General features: G+C 44.7%; 1 pseudogene; it reads right to left on the bottom strand.

The window, feature by feature from the left end:
- Nucleotides 1-1,448: 1,448 nt before the first annotated feature.
- Nucleotides 1,449-2,312, bottom strand: LOC109553598 (small ribosomal subunit protein uS2 pseudogene; annotated as a pseudogene).
- Nucleotides 2,313-11,403: the final 9,091 nt, after the last annotated feature.

The following is an 11,403-nucleotide window of genomic DNA, read 5'->3' as shown; positions in this document are numbered from 1 at the left end:
TGTTACTAATTACTGCATTTTGCTTCAATTTAAAGAAGTCTTGTTAATATTTCTTATAATATAGGTTTAGTGGTGATGATCTCCTTTAGATTTTCCTTGTTTAGAAATCTCTTCATTTCTGAGGGACAACTTTGTTGTGGAGAGTATTCTTGGTTGCTGTTTTTTTGTTTTTGTTTTTTTTTTCTTTTAGCCCTTTAATTATATGATGCCACTCGCTTCTGACCTGCGAAGTTTCTGCAAAGTTATTTTCTACCAATAATAAGAGTATCTACTGATAATCTCAATGTAGGTTCCCTTGGACATAACTTATTTTTCTCTTTACTCTTTTAATATCCTTTTCTTGTCTTTAACTCTTGACAATTTAATTGTAATGTAATCTGGTGTGGGTCTCTTTGGGCTTATCTTTGGAACTCTCTTGGCTTCCTTGATCTGGATGCCTATTTCCTTTCCCAGGCTATGGACGTTTTTAGCCATTATTTCTTCAAAGATACCTTCCGACCCTTTCTCTCTCATTTTTCCTCTGAGATTCCTAGAATCTGAATGTTGGTCCACTTGATACTGTCTCATACGCCACCTTCACCCTTTTTCATTCTTTTTTCTGCTCTGATTAGGTGGGTTCCAGTGGCCCTGTATTAGAGTTTGCTGATCCTTTCTTCTGTATTTTTCAGTACAGTTACTGTGTTCTTTAGTTCTGTGATTTCTTTTAGTGCTTTCTTATATTTTCCATCTCTGTTGAAATTCTCACTTTGTTCATTCATTCTTCTCCGAAGCATGATGAGTGTCTTTATAACCATTATTTTGAACTCTTATCAGGTAAATCACTTATCTCTGTGTCATTAAGGTCTTTTTTGAGGTTTTATCTTGTTTGTTAATTTGGAACATATTACTCCATTTTCCTTGACTCTCTGTGTTGGTTTCTGTGTATTAGATAAAACGGCCACTTTTCTCAGTCTTAAAGGTGTGATCTCGTGTAGGAGATGAACCTTATTATTCAACCCCGCCCTAGCTCTTGGTTGTGTCTTAAACCTTTGTGATTGTCCAGACTGTCTATTCTTAGTGGCTCCCAGGAGCTGAGGCTGTACCAAGACTTGTCAGTGTTCCAAAGGGGAGGATCCTGGTCAGTATCTAGATGCAGGCTGATTGAAAGCCAGACTCTTTGGCAGCAGCATTTAAAGTATATAAATATACCTCTTTTGGAGAAGGCTGAGAGATGGGCATTCTCTGCTCCTTTTTCACTGAGCCCTGGGTAGTAGCCAGTGAAGAATTGTTTCTTTGTTTGCTACCATCCTGTTGAACCTGTGAGCACAAGCCCCACTGGCTACCAGAGCCAGCTATCAAGGAATGTGTCCTCTGGGCAACAAACACAAAAGCTAGGCAACAGACATGTACACAATCTCTTCTATTCTTTTCTTTCAAAACAGTTTATTTTCTGTCAACCTATTTCCACTTTACGTGTTTGTAGAAGAGCTTAAGACCACTGCTGCCCATCCAGTGTCCTGAGCAGTGGGAGCTGCAGGCCAGTCTTCAGTGGCAGGTTGGAATGCTCCAGTCTCAAGTGGGGAACTGCTGAGTAGGCTCTGAGGGCACCAGCGTGCCTTCAGACCAGTCTGCCACCTCAGGTTGAACAGCAGTGAACTCCAGAGCTGGAGTGATCCATTCTCCCTGAAATTCCTCCTTGGTCACAGCCTTCTCAGCTGTTCCCTGGTCTTCCTTTTCAGTCTCTCCAGGATCTCTGTAGAAGTAGAGATCAGGTATGACCTCCCATGCGTGTTCACTGGGGATTGTGCCATGCATGTGCAGAACTTTCCAGGTGAGCACCCCCCACATCAGACCCACTGAGTGAGCTCCCTGGTTGTTGCATGGGATAGCAGTGTCCACATAGCACAGAGGACAGTCTGTGTTACACAGAACAATGATAGGCAGGTTAATGTAGAGCCTCTCACAGAAGCTGACAGTCAGCCCTGAAACCAGTGAGCACCAGATGTCTTTGCTCCTGGAAGGCCATCAGGATCTGGTTAGGGAAGGAGCCCGGAGTGAGTGGCCAGAAATCGGAGTGGCTCCAGTGGCTGCAATAAACTTCCTGAAGGATGTGACACTGACATCAGCTGAGTTTTTAGTGACAACAGTGGCACAAGCTGCCAAGAGAAGCTTCTCTGAAGTTCCCTTCAGATTTATGATGCCATCACTTTTCCTTTTGTAGATGTACTGTTCCATTTGGAAGTTAAGGTTGACACCACCCAAGTGGGTTCTCGCAGGAATTTGAGGATATCCTCCTCCTTCATTTGCAGTACATCAAAGGTTCCAGGTACCATGAAAGTTTCCCTTTAAGTTACGCTGGGAATCCAGAACAATGCCATATGGACCCTGTCTGGATAGCACAGAAAAGCCACAATTTCCTTTCTTGGAGACAGCAATGACCTCAAGCAGGGCAGAGAGCAGGCTTGAAGATGGCACCCACCAGCCTCCCTGGTCTCTGGAGAGGATTGCACTCAGCCCCATAATGTGTGTGTGTGCTCAGTTGTATCCAACTCTTTGCAACCCTATGGGCTGTAGCCCATCAGCCTCCTCTGTCCATGGAATTTTCCAGGCAAGAATACTGGAGTGGGTTGCCATTTCCTCTTACAGGGGAATCTTCCCAACCCAGGGATCAAAACTGCTTCTCTTGGGTCTCCGGAATTAGTAGGCAGATTCTTTTACCACTAGAGCTGCCTGGGAAGACCCTAGATACAAGTTTAATTAGAACTCTGCTCTTTAGGCTAGAGCCATGAAGGTCAGTCAATAGGCCCCTTTCAAAGAAAGAAGGGGGTTAGTTTCAGTCTTCTGGGTCTGCTCTGTGCCCTGGTGGCAGCTGGCCAAAAACTATCCCTCTGTTTGTCCCAGTCCCCTGAGACCTACAAATATGAGTCCCCCAGGGCATCCAGGGACATCCCTTGCGGTCAACCACAGAAACCAGGGCACCAGATATGAAAACCAGGAAATCAGATGTGAAAACTGGGGTACCAGATGTGTACAGCTCCTCTCTGGGAGGTCTGTGCCCTCTGGAACATGGCAGAGGACAGTGTGAGGATGGTGCCTGCCCTCCAGGCCTCTGGGAAGGGTTACATCTCTATAGACATGTTGTTTGGAGCCTGCCCCTCAGGCTTTAGCTGTGGAGATGAGCTGACAGCCCTTGGTCTGCTGTCTCTGCTGTGTCTGTTAAACCCTTTCTCCATTTGTTACAGCCCTGTGGGACCCACGAGCATCAGCCCACCAGCTAGCAGAGTCAGGCAATCAAGAGGTGTCTCCTGGGTGGCAGCTGAAAAAACTGGGTGTCAGATGAGGGTGCAAGCTCAATAGTGGCAGCGTGGAGTGAGGCAGAGAGTGAAGATGGCCCCTACTGGCCTGCAGAGAGGGCCATCTGAACACCAGAGGGTGTCAAGCTAGAGGCCGGCCCCTCAGGCCGATGCTTCAAGATCAACAAGCCTCTTTCACAGAAAGTCTGGGCTCTTTTCAGCCACTGCCCCTGCACCCTGGGAGCAAGTTCATGCTGCTCTTCAAGAGCTGTTTCCCTTCAAGATCATGACAGCCTCATGTATCTTGTAGATAGCTCCAGTGACTTTCATAGTTAGATGTTTTGAGGGCTCATTTCCCAAGTGCAAGTCTTGAAAGTAGGGGTGCCAGATGTGGGTTCAGACCCTTCACTTCTCAGGGGGAAGCTTTGGGATGGGAGTTCCCTCTCAATTGTGGGTCTCCATGCTGAGCGTGGGGTGTATGGTGAGACTGTGTCTCAGCATCTCGTACCCACTTCGATGTGTTTTTTCTCACTCACCCAATGTACTAAGAGTTATTTAGACAATTGTGAGATCTTTTCTTTTTTTTCAGAAGAAATCATTCCATATGTAGCTATAGACTGTGTGTCTATGGTAGGAGGAAAGTTTGGGATCCTACCATGTGACCATCTTGAACCAGAGCTTCAAAATTGAAGACCTTTGTTTCTCATAGGATACTATCAAGAAAGTGAAAAGACAACCCACAGGATGGAAGAAAATATTTGCAAATCATATATTTGCTAGGAAACTTGTGTCCAGAAAAGAGAAATAATTCCCAAAATTCACCAGTAAAAAATAAGTAACCTAATTAAAAATAGGCAAAGGATTTAAATAGACTTTTCTACAGAAGAAAAAATAAACAAATGGGTAATAAGCATATGATGTTCAATGTCATTCTGGAAACATGGATCAGACTGCAATGAGAGGCCACTTCGTTCTCACTCAGATATGCAAAAAAACAAAACAAAACAAAACAAAACAAAACAAAAAATACTGGCAAGGATATGGAGGAGCTGGAATTCTCATGCACTGCTGGTGGGAATGTCAAATGGTGCAGTCACTTTGGAAGACAGTTTTGCAGTTCCTCAAAAAGTTAAATATAGGATTGCCTTATGGCTCAGAAATTCCACTCCTTGATATATACATGAAAGATTTGAAACCAGGTACTAAAACAAACACTTGTACATGAATGTTTGGAGCAACATTATTCATAATAGACCAAAAGTGATAATAACTCATCAATAGATGAATGCATAAAGAAATGTACCCCATTCATATAGTTCAGCGATACAAAGGATGAAGCTATAAAGTGGATGAATCTTGAAAACCTTACACTAAGTGAAAGAAGCCAAACATGAAAGGTCATATGCTGTCTGACTCCTTTTGTATGAATATACAGAATAGGTAAATCTAGGAACAAAAAGCGGAGAGGTGGTTTCCAGGAGCTGAGGTGAGGTAGGTTATAGATGAGGAACTGCTTCCTGGGTGAGGGGCTTTGTTTTGGGGTGATGACAGTGTTTTGGAACTAAACAGAGGTGGGCATGGTTGCACAGCATTGTGAGTGGATTAAGTGATACTGAACTGTTCACTTTCAAATGGTTAATTTGACATCATATCAGTTTTATCTCAATAAGAACACTTAGGATAGTGATTGCCTGCAGAGCATATAGTGACCAAAGTGAGTCTCTGAGGGGATTCTGGATTGCTGGTGATGCTGTTTGTTAATCAGGGTGTGGAATATACAAGTGAATTCAGAATGTGAAAATTCATTGAGCTGCATACTCACCATCTGACATTTTGCTGGATATGTATTATAGATCTATAAAAAGCTAAAATGGAAAAAAAAAGATGCCCCAGACAGTGCCTGGGGCCTCAGATAGGTCACTAGCCCCGCACTGCATTCCTGGGCCTGCTCCCTCACTGCCTTGGAAGCACGGTTTGGGGAGGGAGGCAGGCACAGCTCCTTCTTCTCACCAGTAGCTGATCTGATTCTCAAGAGAGTTCCGTTGCTCTCACTGGAGGCATCACACCACAGCTCAGTCCTCAGACAGGACCCAGTTGTCAAATCCTATCGAAGATGCACCAGCAATGCACTGAGGAAGGATTTTATGAGAAAACACATGGAAAATGGGCTTTAGCCTTTAGTATTTGAAAGATTCTTTCTGCCTTATTAAACACCACGCTAACTGATCAAATATCCTCTTAAACACTTTTTATGGCAGTTCACAGAGTGTTTTCTCCAGTTGTTTGTGGCATGAGCTCAGGCCACATCCTGTTCAGACTGGGGTCCCTTGAACCCTACGAGGACATTCTGTCTGCATTTGTACCACAGCCCCTCATGTCAAGGACCCTGAGAAGGAGCCGTGGGCCCCACAGGCTCCCAGGACTCAGAACAGAAAGTGCTCATGGAAGGCGCACCCTGTGAACAGGGCCCCTGCCCTGCTCCCCAGGTTCTGGCCCCTAAGGTCTCCTCCAGGCCCTCAGAAAGCCAGTCTCATCCCGCCTTAAGGCCTATGCTTGCAATGTCTCCCCTGCCCCCACCTCTGATATAATAACTCCTCCTGCTTCAGGGAGCAGCTAAACCTCCACCCTGCAGAAGCCCCCCACCCCACCCTGATCTGCTTTCTTTTATCAGGAAAGACACTCAAACCTGGAAATGACTGCCATGAAGAAGAAATATTTTTATACCAAAGTTCCCTAAGAAAGAGGAGGTGCCGAGCACTGCAAGGCCACAAGAGGAAGACTGTTCGGTCAGGAGGTAGGAAAACAAGGGGAGATGTGGGTACGGGCTTTAATTATAGCTTGTGTGGGAAGGAAAGGGCAAGGCTGGGTCAGCAGCCTCCACGGGTGCTGGTTTGGATCATTCAGGGGACACTGGGTGTGGGGGTCCCTAGGCGTTTGGTCCAGGATCCATTGGAGCAGGGGACGGGGATCCTGAGTGGAGTCACATAGAGCAGCTGGTCAGTAGGGTGGGCTCTGGGTTGGCTGCTTTGCATTTGAAAAGTTTGCTCCTGGGGTAAGTTAACTCTCCGTGGGGATTGGCAGCCCCTCCAGTGTTTGCTGGGAAAGAGGAAAGGCAAAAGGAGAAGGGTTGGCGGAGCATGAAATGGTTAGATAACATCACTGACTCAATGGACATGAGTTTGAGCAGGCTCTGGGAGGTGGTGAAGGACAGGGAAGCCTGGTGTGCTGCAGTCCATGGGGTTGCAAAGAGCTGGACACGACTGAGTGACTGAACAACAGCAGCCAGGTATTCATCACGTGTTAAAGTCTGAGAATACAGAAAATAGGAGACGTTGTTACCACAGAAGCCTCCCTGGGCCAAAAACATCTAATGTATTTTCTTTCCTTCTTTTTTAATTTTCATTTTATGTTGAAGTATAGTTGACTTATGATGCTGTGTTAGTGTCAGGCGTACAGCAGAGTGATTCAGTCATACAGCATCCACGGTATTTTCTATTGGTTCCTCCGCTAGATGCTGGCTCTGGGAAGGGGCCACGTCTGTTGTTTTTACCTGTGTATTCCCAGCGTTTAGCACTTAGTAGAAACCCAATAGTGAATCAATAAGTGAATGAAATTATGTTTGCTTTGGCAAACTGAAATTTTAAGAATTCCTTTACTAAGGCCCTAATTGTACATGTGTGTGATTTTATTTTTTCCCTAAGTGGGACACACTGGTCTTAGTGGCTGGCAGTCCTGAAATGGAGATTATATTCCCGTACGTCAGATCTCCCAAATGTTCTGACAAATGTTCCCACCCATGACTTCATGCTAAAGTGGCGCCTGGAGGGGAAACTGCAGGCTGAAGGAGGCAGGCACACCTGGAGCCCATGTCATATTTTCTTATCAACTCCTCTCCCCACTTTTGGGGGCAGTTTTTGTTTTGAAAGCATCCAGAGAGAGGGAAGCTTGCACTTCAGCTAAAAGGATATGTTGTCTCCAGCTGACTTGTTTTCTAGACCAGGTCTCTGCTGAGAAGTGATGCTGTGCTAATCCCAACAGAATTAGCTACTGACCACCCAGCCCTCCACAGTGGCCTAATGTGCAGCTGGCTTTTCCCTAGACATGGACAAATTCCCCCTGGCTGAGGAGTCAAGTAAGCGACTTCTGCGACCAGAAGAAAATGAGGACTTGACATACGTAGTTGCCAACGCCCAGCTGCAGAAAAAAAGGAATAAAAAAATGGGGGGAAGGGGGAGGGGAGATGTGTGGACGGAAGGGGGCTGGGGGCCCTCCTGACACTGGTAGCATCACTTTTCCGTTAGAAATTTGATGGGGAATAAAGGCCTTGGTTGTTGACTTCATTTGCTTTTCTTTGTTCACTAGTGAGTTGAAGTTTGCTTTTGTGGCGTGTGTGTGGCATATGCTCACTGGGCCAGACTTGACCTTTTGTGATGGGCCTGTTGAAAAACACATCCAGTTTCCTGATTAGTCTGAAAGGACTCTTCACTCCAGCTTCTGTTTATATGTTGTGATCTTTTTTTTTTTTTTTTTTTTTTGTGGCTCCTCATTTTGAGACATGGCGGTGGATTTTTAGGTATTTACACATTATCAGTGTGGATCACACATATAGGCTAGTCTGGTTTTGAATTTAACACTGGCAAGAAAAGCTCTTTGTTGCTAGCGCTGATAAATTTGCTTCCTCTGGAGTCTGGCTGAACGGGATGGAGAGTTCCGGTGGACTGGGCAGCTCTGTGACACCCTTGCTTCTGGGTGAGGTAGGGGAACGGCAGATAGTCATGGGGTGACAAGGAGAATGATGCTGGCAACTTAGAGCTAGGGACAGGGGCCTCCTGACTTGCAGAAAGTTCTGGGCAAGAACAAGAATTTCTCTGGGCCTCAGTACTGACCTCATCTAAAAAGACCATAAACAAATAAAACAAAAACAATAAAAACTGGAGAGGCTGTAGAGAAAAGGAAATCCTCCTACTCTGTGGAAGTGTAAATTGGTACAGCCACTGTGGAGAACAGCATGGAGTTCCTTAAAAACCTAACCTAATAGAGCTATCATATCATCCAGCAATCCCATTCTTGGGTATTTATCCACAGAAAACTATAATTTGACACAATACATGCACCCCAATGTTTGTTGTTGTTCAGTTACTAAGTCATGTCTGACTCTGTGGCTGCATGGACTGCAGCACACCAGCATCCCTCTTCTTCACCATCTCCCAAGTTTTCTCATACTCATGTCCTCTGAGTCAGCGATTCTATCCAACCACTTCATCCTCTGTCACCCCCTTCTCCTTCTGTCTTCAATCTATCCCAGCATCAGGGTCTTTTCCAATGAGTCGGCTCTTTGCATCAGGTGTCCAAAGTATTGGAGCTTCAGCTTCAGCATCGGTCCTTCCAGTGAATATTCAGGAGTGATTTCCTTTAAGATTGACTGGTTTGATTCTTGCAGTCCAAGGTGCTTTCAAGAGTCTTTCCCAGCACCATAATTTGAAAGCATCAATTCTTTTGTGCTCAGCCTTCTTTATGGTCCAACTGTCACATCTGTACATGACTACTGAAAAACCATAGCTTTGACTATATGGACCTTTGTCAGCACAGTGATGTCTCTGCTTATTAATATACTGACTAGGTTTGTCAATGCTTTCCTTTCAAGGAGCAAGCATCTTTTAATTTCATGGCTGCAGTCACTGTCGGCAGTGATTTTGGAGCCCAAGAAAATAGAATCTGTCACTATTTCCACACTAATGTTTACTGCAGGACTGTTTACAATAGTCAAGACATGGAAGCAACCTAAATGTCCATTGGAGAGGAATGGGTAAAGAAGCTGTACATATATACAATGAAATATTCAGTTCAGTTCAGTTCAGTCGCTCAGTCGTGTCTGACTCTTTGTGACCCCGTGAATCACAGCACGACAGGCCTCCCTGTCCATCACCAACTCCCAGAGTTCACTCAAACTCACGTCCATAGAGTTGGTGATGCCGTCCAGCCATCTCATCCTCTGTCGTCCCCTTTTCCTCCTGCCCCAAACCCCTCCCAGCATCAGAGTCTTTTCCAATGAGTCAACTCTCCGCGTGAGGTGGCCAAAGTACTGGAGTTTCAGCTTTAGCAGAAATATTACTCAGCCATAAAAAGAATGAAATCATGCCATTTGCAGCAACATGGACGGACCTAGAGATTATCATACTGACTGAAGTTAGTCAGACAGAGAAAGACAAATATCATATGATACCACTTATTTGTGGAATCTAAGAAATGGTACAGGTGGACTTATTTACAAAACAGAAATAGTCACAGATATAGGAAACAACCTTATGGTTACCAAAGGGGAAAGAAGGTGAGGCATAAAACTGGGAGGTTCAGTTGGATGTATATGCACTGTTCTATACAAAATAGATAACTAATGAGGACCTACTGGATAGCATCGAGAACTCTACTCAATGCTCTATAATGACCTATACAGGAAAAGAGTGGATACATGTGTATGCACAACTGGTTCACTTTGCTGTACTGCAGAAACTAACACAACATTGTAAATCAACTATACTCCAATAAAAATTAATTTAAAAATTAAAAACTATGCTAAAAAAACCCAACACAAAACCAAAGTTAGAAATCAAAGCCAAAGATACTCAGCCTTTCTTGATGCATCAAACAGCAGCCTCCTGAACAATGAAAGAGTCACAGAATAGAGAGGACGTGCTGAGAAGAATGACATTTCAGGATATTCTGCTTCATCAAGATCAACAGATGTAAAGATCCATGTGTCTCAGAGTGTGTTCAGGAAATAAGAAAAAAAAAAAAAAAAAACAGAAAGAAATAGAATGAAGCAACTTGGGCCCTACTTTGTCTAACTTCTTCAATGTGAAATGACACTTGTCATGTTTGTTGAAGCCACTTTTCCTCACCATGCTAGGAACTTCCTGATCACTCCTAGGGGTGATACTGATTTCAATTACATCTTTGAAGGGTTTGGATGATACTGTAATAAGGAGAAATGGATCAGAATGTAAATAAAGTTCATCGTGAGGAAATCAGCACTTGATTCAGCTCTGTTATCACTGTGTAGCTTATTTCCCACAAGTAGGGAGAAAAAGCACTTCATACAAAAGAAAAATAATACAGCCACTCTGTCTAGTTTTGGTTTCTGCAAAGAACAAAATCTTGAGCATTTCCTGTAATCCAGGACTCTCAGCAGGAGCCACATCATCCTGGCTTTGGGTTAATGTCTGAGGCTGTACACAACATCAGGATGTAAGGAGCTGATCTTTTCCCACCATGAACGGATAGATGTAAAATGATGATCTTATGGGGGTTAGATATTGTTGGATTTTTTTATCGGTTTTATTGATGTATGATTCCCTCGCTTATTTTTGCAAATAATTTTTTTTTCATTTTGAAGTACTTTTTGCCTCTGAACCTAGCCTTGACAGATAGAATCAATGAATTTGATCCCACAGTTTTGAAAAGCCATACATGTCCCTCTTTCTAGAGCTATGTGGAACATCTACGGGGCCCAGAGCCCCAGTGTCAGCTCTACCACGGCTGCACCCCAGGGCTGGCACCCTCTTTCCATGGGAAACCAGCATCAGAACCAGCTAGTTCAAGGGAACTAGCCTCATTGGAAGCCTGATCACAGATCTACCTCACTTGGCCCATGTGTATTCCATGCAATAGACTGCTCAGCTTCATTTCTTTACAGGAGCACCTAGCCCTGGGATTGCAGGTGGGCGAGGAGATATTGCTGTGATCCTGGAGGACTTTGGTGACTTTCAAACCAAGTCTCCATCACCTAGGGCCATTTGTCAGCATCCATGTATTTGGAAGGAAATTCGGAGATGCGTGGCCTGATCCCTGGAACAGCCATATGTAACTGAAACCACCTCTGCACCGCAAATCCAGGCTTGTGCTGTAACTGTGTGCCTGCTTTCCATCAGCCCTCCTGGACCCTGGAGGCTGCCCTCCCTAGAGGAAGCTGTGCAGGCAGCCTCTCAGCTCTGATGGAGAGCCGGAGAGCCGTACCCTCAATGTGTTTCTGGTTCAATGTCAAAACTCATGGTTCTAAGCGACCTGTGGCAGCTGTCTGTATCACGCCTACATCACATCATAACAGAAGCTTTCTCACCATGGCAGGGGGCTG

Source organism: Bos indicus, chromosome 28 (genome assembly GCF_029378745.1).
Source record: "Bos indicus isolate NIAB-ARS_2022 breed Sahiwal x Tharparkar chromosome 28, NIAB-ARS_B.indTharparkar_mat_pri_1.0, whole genome shotgun sequence".
In the NCBI taxonomy this organism is placed as follows: domain Eukaryota; kingdom Metazoa; phylum Chordata; class Mammalia; order Artiodactyla; family Bovidae; genus Bos; species Bos indicus.
The sequence above is the reverse complement of the archived record's forward strand: the minus strand, read 5'-3'. Positions and strand labels throughout refer to the sequence as shown.